This window comes from Amphiura filiformis, chromosome 19 (genome assembly GCF_039555335.1).
Source record: "Amphiura filiformis chromosome 19, Afil_fr2py, whole genome shotgun sequence".
In the NCBI taxonomy this organism is placed as follows: domain Eukaryota; kingdom Metazoa; phylum Echinodermata; class Ophiuroidea; order Amphilepidida; family Amphiuridae; genus Amphiura; species Amphiura filiformis.
In genome coordinates, this window is record NC_092646.1 from 24113223 (window position 1) to 24121236 (window position 8014).

Sequence of the window (8014 nt, forward strand, 5' to 3'; positions counted from 1 at the left end):
TGATTTTCATTATCTGAATCAATATATTATTGAAAAATAATACTTTGGTGTTTTGCAAAATTTCATTCTACAAATCATATACTTTTACAACATACATGTAACTCAAGAACCACAGGACCTACAAAAGTGTATCTGTGATGTTTGAATTCTTCTACACACTCGCTATGAAATGATTAATGCAATTTTTGCCAAAGCTCACTACCATTCGCAAGATGTTGTGAACTACCAAATCACAACAGTTTAAAATAGTTGCTAACCTTAAAGTACTTAGCTTGATAATTGATAATATTTCATTAATTAATTATTCTTTCATTTATTTTTTCCAGACAACTTGCGGATTGCAATCCTTGAGAGCATTAGATGTCTTTAGCCTCGTCCCTGATGCCGCCTATGAATCTGTGACAGAATTGTTTCCAGGAGTTATCTTCAACGCACACCCATACTCTGCTATAGCTAGACCATGCATAAAGAAAAAGGACTATATTTGGGGTATCAAGTGTTATGAGTAGGGTTTGTGAAAGAGATGACATGCAAGAAATATTCATACTGTCTTCCATTTATTTTGTTACTCCTTTTTTTACTTTTATACTAGGTTGTTTGTATACATATAATCAATGTAATTGATAGAACTCATACGGTGAAATATAAACTCATGAATATGTGATATTACTAACATTTTACTAAAACAGTGGGCTATTCCAGTTGATATTCATACACCCCTATGGAAGACATGACTTTAATCTCCCACACAGGGGGTGTAGATTTCAAATGAAGTCACCCATTCAGGTAACCCCATTTGAAATTTGAATTTAGGAAATACAGGGTGTCCCAGAATGATCTGTACCGGGAAAGATGGAATTTTTTAGGTATGAAGGGCATGTTAAATGTTCATATTGTTTTACATTTTAAGTTTTACATATATTTAGCTTTCTCAGATTTTTTAGATTTTAAAAATTGGACGTTTCTAGTAGAAGTTATAGAAGATTGCGTAAAATGGTGAATTCTAAGTTTTGACAACGCAACCTATTTTGAAAATCTAACATTACTAACCGCTCAGCACAAAGTTCTTTGGAAAAAGTTATGCAGGTATTTTAGTGGTGCCCTGTTCATATATCCACCAAATAGCCGATATCTATCTATTATTTATGACGTTACTGAAGCAATCATTACATGGAATTAAGGATTTGCGCCTAATCCCATTCTCTCTTTGGCAGTAGTTTTAGTTATTGTGGTGTGAGGTCCATGTCATTTGAAATGCTTGCAGAGGTCGAACTGGTTGTGGTACAATAAAGATGGCTCCTCAATTTTTGGGCAGCAGCGTAGATTTCTTTCAAAAACTTACTGGCAAACCGGCAGCTATGTTGAGACGCAAAGAAGATTCATTAGATTTTCATGAGCACGCTGCTCCAGTCAAAGGAGCGATAGTGTATAACGTAAAGAAGTTTGACGAGCACAGAACTGTCAGGAATCGGCAGAGTGAAGCTTCAGGTGCTCGTAAGACTGTAAGAACTAGAGCGAACATTGCAGCTGTCTGGCAAGCTTTAAGGCCCAACCCCAACAGTAGTTGTCGTCGAAATGCTGTGCCAAACATCCCACGTTCTTTATTTAATCGTATCATGCCATTTTCAAGGGTATGCGAAGTCGTTTATGCTGAAAATGAAAAGCAGTTTTTCATTGATTTTACATTATTGCATGCCACGCCAAAACAAATAAAGGTAGCGTGCTGAAATTAACAGAATAAGTAGGAGACATGTCCAGCATTATAATGCATGTATCAAAAATAGATACACTGCCCGTCTTCTATTTTTAGTTATTTTTGCAAACACGGTACAAATCATTCTGGGACACCCTGTATCTTCCATAGGGGGTGTATGGATTCCAAGGAATGGCCCAAGCACTAATATTACACAAGCCTGTCAACATTGGGGATAAGAAGAGTTAAAAGGGTTAAAGAGGATGAATTTAAAATTACTCCGAGATCTAAATGCTGTATTTTGATTCATTACTCAGATGATGCAATCAGAGGCACAGTAAGAAAGGCAGTAGTGCCTGTGGGGTGGGTTGTCCCATTATAAAACCGAATGCCTAGGACTCATAACACTTTGTCCTAGATAGATATTTTGTTTCTAATAATTGATCTGTAGCACATGGTTTTGACCATATTTTTCACAAATCACTGAATAAAGTATCAAAATGTGCAGAACCAATATATAGAAACTGAAAATGTTGTTCTTTTTGAATAATTATATGGAAAGATTGTTAAATTTTAATGATTTTTCTCCACTACACTTGTAGTTTCGTCAGTCTGGCAACATCTGACTATTTCCTTTTATAGACAGCAAGATTGTTCAAAAAGAACAAAATTATCAGTTTTAAAATCAATATTCCAAATGAACATGTTCAAACAATATAGAAAATGATTAAAGAGTTTAACTTCAACACTACACTATTTTTCGCTCACCTGGAACGTTTTCACTAGTTCGACTAGCGTCTTCAGCAGATGGTGATGCTGTGATGATATCTTGTCTACAATCGGGATATCTCTCACTGTCTCACGCTCCCCTTTCGGATTACTTCACTCCATTTGTGGTGTAACAGTATTATTGTTCATGGTTTAGTTGATGTTTTTGTACTTTCTAGTTCTTCCTGTCCCTCCCAACAAAGCAATGTTTTGTGGACATGCATATCAGTGGTGTGGCTGTGGCCAAAAGAGGGCCTGTACACATGTTAGCAAAACAGTGTGCTACTGCTTCATCTGGCCAGTTTTTTAAACGAAATTGAAAACTTCGAAAATCAAAAGAAGCTGTGCCTCTCAAGAGAAAAAGCTGGCTACACTAATGCATACAGTGCTTCTACAACTGAAGAACAACTGCAAGAACTTACATTTTTAGTTATTTTTCTGTTGAAAATTATGTCATACGTAATGTATATTATATGTCATTTTAACGGTGTTCATTTTTGGTACATATGTGACACGATCAAGGGGAATGAGTCGGATGTCGCTAATATTGATTTTGAGATATTGGCAAAGAAAGTGTTAAAATTCTTTTGTTTTATATTGTTTTCAGCGATTGATAAATTGATGTAACTTTGCAAAGAAAAGTCGTATCAACATGGGGTTTTCAGTTTCTGAAAGCTCTAAATGTTCTCTTTAGAAACCTATGTAAAACTCAGTTTCGACCAGGGTCGACATGTGACTCATTCCCCTTGATCATGTCACATTATTATGTTTCATACTGTAATTATGTTATGTTGTAAAATCATGACCATGACTATTTGTTGTGGTGTTTGTTTGTTCCTTTATTTTTACCCACAAAGTTAAAAAGTGCTACTTAGCTTTGTTCAGCTCATAATATGTGACCTGCTATCACGAAATCAGTGTAAAGTCGTAAGGTGTTAGTCACTCAAAACACCCTGGCTACTGTGTTGGTGTTCACTCACCTGTTAAGGGGGTACTACACCCCTCGATAAATCTGTGTCTATTTTTTGCATTTTTCTCAAAAACTAATAACACAGTGGTAACAAAAGTTATGTATATTATAGGGGCAAGGAATCCAATTACTACACTGGAATTTCAGTGACCGAAGACAATTGGTTTGTTATTTATGACCAGAAATGAGGTACCACTAGGATGTACCTCGTTTCCTATCATATATACTGAACCTCTTGTCTTGAGTCACTGAAATTTCAGTGTAGTAATTGGATTCCTTGCCCCAATAATATACATAACTTTTGTTACCAGTGTGTAATTATTTTTTGAGAAAAATGCAAAAATAGTCACAAATTTACCACATGGGTGTAGTACCCCTTAAAGCCACTAAGTATGTCTGTATGTCCTTTGTGAATTGGGCACAATCGGCCATTCACAAATGATAATACTACTGGCTTGTACAGGTGGCGGCAAACAAAGAACATCAACTTAGTCAGACCAAATATCTCAAAACTACCAACTCAACAAAATGAGTATAAAGTCGCAGCGACTTTACATTGTGGATTGATATGTAGTACGCAGCACTTAGATGCACAAAGTGTGTGACTAACATGTGCTCTTGTGATTTTACATGAGCGCAAGTTGGGACTTTACGGATGCGTACAGTAACAAAATATGAACAAAGTATATTAAAGTATTATTTATATTGGATATCAGAAATGGTTTAATTAACATTACTGACCTGTGAATTGTAAATATCCCACAGAACCACAACTAAGGCTGAAAATAAATCAGAGGCTGAGATATGCTTAAAACGTCTTCCAGGTATTTTTCCGTTGCACAGATAGACACAACAGCAAATATTTTCCCACCGAATTTGGGAAAACATTTTTGCAGCAACAAACATGGAGAAGAAGAATAAAGCCTTGAGCAAAGTTAATCATTTGTGCGAAATATCTCTGCCCAGAACGAAATATCAAGGCAGAGAACTGAAAATTGAACCAAAGTTGTAGGGTTTGTGAAAGAGATGACATGTAAGAAATATTCATACTTCCATTTATTTTGTTATTTCTTTTTTACTTTTATACTAGGTTGTTTGTACACATAATGTATTTGATAGAACTCATAAGGTGAAATATATACTCATGAATATGTAATTTTACTAACATTTTACAAAAACAATGGACTATTTTTTGTTGAAATCCATACACCCCCTATGGAAGAATGGGTGACTCCATTTAAAATCTGCACCCCCTGTGTAGGAGATTAAAGTCATGTCTTCCATAGGGGGTGTATGGATTTCAACTGGAATAGCCCAATATATTATGCAAAGGTAGACAAACACCTGTGAAAATTGTTGGACATTTTACACTGACCTTAAGACTAGCTTCTGTTAGTCAAAAATGGCTGCTGCTTCAATATTTATTTGGGTGAAGCAGGAGCTATACTAAAGCCAAGAATTCTCCGCGTTGCGGAATTCGGAGGTAAAGCGGAAAACGCATTTCTGAGAAAAAATATAAAAAATAAGCAAAAATGACATAGAAAAATAAAAAAAATACAATTGATAAATAAATAAATAAAATACTAAATGAAATGGGTCTTCAAAATTCATCAAAATAAAGTAAAATCCGTCATAGATTTACCGTACAACGCCTGTCCTACCTCCCATTGCAGCCATGATACCCAATTCTTGTGAAATTTTATTATGTCAGAAATGTGATAAAATTACAAAGCGGAGAAAAGCAGAATTTAGCATTTGTAAAGCAGAAAATTCTTGGCTTTAAGCTATACTTCATATCTGATGGACCAGATGTTTATAAAATATTGTTAAGAACTTCATGTATTTGTTATTATAAATGTTTTCCTCTTCACTTATCCACAATTTGTGCTAGAAAACAGCAGACTTGTTTTCATGAATCTGTAAAAGTGCTCCAGATACAAACATATTTTCCATAAACTTGCCAAACCAATTGAAATTGTCCCTTGGTGCCCTAAAAGTAAAATTTCAGATCTTCCTGGTGCCAATTAAATGGCTCCCGATTATTTGCACCCTTCACCTTAATTGATTGGATCTGTCTGCAGTTTTCATTAATCCTTTCATTCCGTCTTTTAGCTGCATGTTGAGATGCAGTTCTGTAAAATTACCGCTTGGCACTCAACTTTAGTACACAACTTTTTTACCACCTGGATTCTTAACATTCCTTCTATTGACCTTTTGCATGGCCATCTCAAAATGAGGTTCTACCCACAAAGTGCGCATTGTGTGTGCGTACGCCAAACCCGTGCCGTAATTACCGCATAAACTTCGCAAAATGCTAAGCCTTCTGGCACATTGCTAGAAAAGTGAGAGAAATAAAAATGCACTTTTTGCGCATGCGTTTGCAGGGAGAACTTCGTTTTCATAACAATATGGCGGATCCGTGCAAAAGCCAAATTCCAAGGGAATCTAGCTATTTTTTACAACTCAACTCAACTCGCTTGCCAGTCCTATAAACGCCGTGCCTATGTATATTATTTAGGACTGGCTTACGCCATTTTGGATGTCAATGAGAAATACACACTTAACAATTTGCGCAGGTGAGAAATTTGTAACATTTTCTTCAAAAATGTCATCAATGTATATTAAATTGGTACCCACCTTATTGTGCTTGCTAATTAAAGACTCGGCTGAAACAGAAGTACCAAAAAGGCAAAATTATTGTGTTGCCGAATTCTGCACCCTTGAGGGTGCCAAAATGAATCGGAAATAAGAATATCCGATCTTTACGATCAAAAACACAAAATTACAAGTTTAAACATACTATTGCCAAACAATATGGAATAGAATATAATTGACGTCAACTTGTCAAATTATTGGAGAAAATATGTTCACCAAACATTGAGAAAGTGCGCAATCTAATTCCCATTCAAACGCGTGGGGAACTGAAAGTGCATAATCCAGGCTAGTTTTCTTAAAGTTTTTTTTAAAGATATTTAATGTTTCAGCCTTTGATTGAACTATGACAAATTTAACTTAATCAAAATAATTGGTCTTCTTTTAATTAATGAATCGATAACATAATTGTAAAATGTATAGTAACCTGTATTATAACAAATTTTATACTGATACCAATAAATCTGCTTAAAACTAATATATTCTTTCCCGTGTTCATTTAATTATTACAGTGTGTAATTATGTGTACCCTCCAGGGGTAAGTTTTACAGAGAAACATGCATTTTATTGTCTCAACCCCATTAGCTCAATTTCATGTTTTCAAAAGCGCTCGATAGTAAGCACATATGTGACCCTCGGCACAACTGAGCCCGAAGTCGCCAATCATCATTTTTGAGATATTCAACCAAAATATTCTGCTTGAAATTAGCTTTAAAATGATGTATATCATGTCTATAGTACTTGACATTTAAGTAGTGAAAAATCAATAAAACAGTCAATAAATCCTTTGTTTCCTATTGTTTATTGTTAAGTTCAATGGAGCATATCTCAATAGTGGCACTGGCGACATCCGGGCTCAGTTGTGCCGAGGGGTCACATATGCTAACTATCAAGTTTTTTATGGTTAAAATAAGGCCCTTCTGATGTTGAGATAGCAATAAAAAAAAGATATGGAGGGCTGAGGACACTATACGTCCACATAGAAGTACAAAGTAAATAGACCTCGGAAACTGGAGGTATGAGAATAATTGTTTCAGCGCAATGCTTCTTTGGCGCGCCAACTGCTGCGCGATTTGTACACCATGCTCTTTACGCGTCGCGCTCGCGTGTGACGCAAAGCATCGACCCCCGATGCCACAGATTTGGTTTGTACTTCTTAAGTGGACAGACTGTACTCAACGTAGGCAGGCAAGGTGGGCTACCCTGTGTGCCTGTGAAAGTCCGCAAGATTGACTCAATGCTGACTTCATCATCAATCCATGGCATCACCTGTTGTTGCTTTGCAAGTCCAAAGTGTCACAAAATGTGGACCAGTGTAACATTAGGCACATGAATAGGGCCTGATAGCCATTGATGATTTTGTCTTATTTTATTTACATGTATATGGAAGCAGTGTTCGAAATATGCCTCAAAAAGTTACAGGCCAGCCGGGCTTGACCTTAAAAAGTTACCGGCCAGCCGGGCCGGGCAACTAGATGCCAGTCAGAAAAGTTACCGGCCAGGCCAAAAAGTTACAGGCCAATGGCCGGATGACCGGCCCTATTTCGAACGCTGTATGGAAGTTAATGTTGTTGTAAATCTCTTTATTATTTAATAAGATTTACAATTCAACAAATTCTGGTACAAAAATCACCAGGAAATGGCTGCAAAAAGCCTCGAGTCAGTATTTCCTGGAGCTCCAGCCATAATGTAAATTAAATGTAAAACAATACTACCAAAAAAAGAATCAAACTTCTGCTGCCCTTTATGAATATGTACCAAAGACTTAATAAACACTCTTCATGTTTTATATCCAGCTTTACAGACAATGCAATCAAGAGTTGCAACTTTATTATAAAGTAGTATAAATTTTCTTTAAAACAGTGGCAAAATGATTGACTTGATTGTGAGGAAGCATAAACCATAAGGTCCATATGCACAAAAGATAGTTA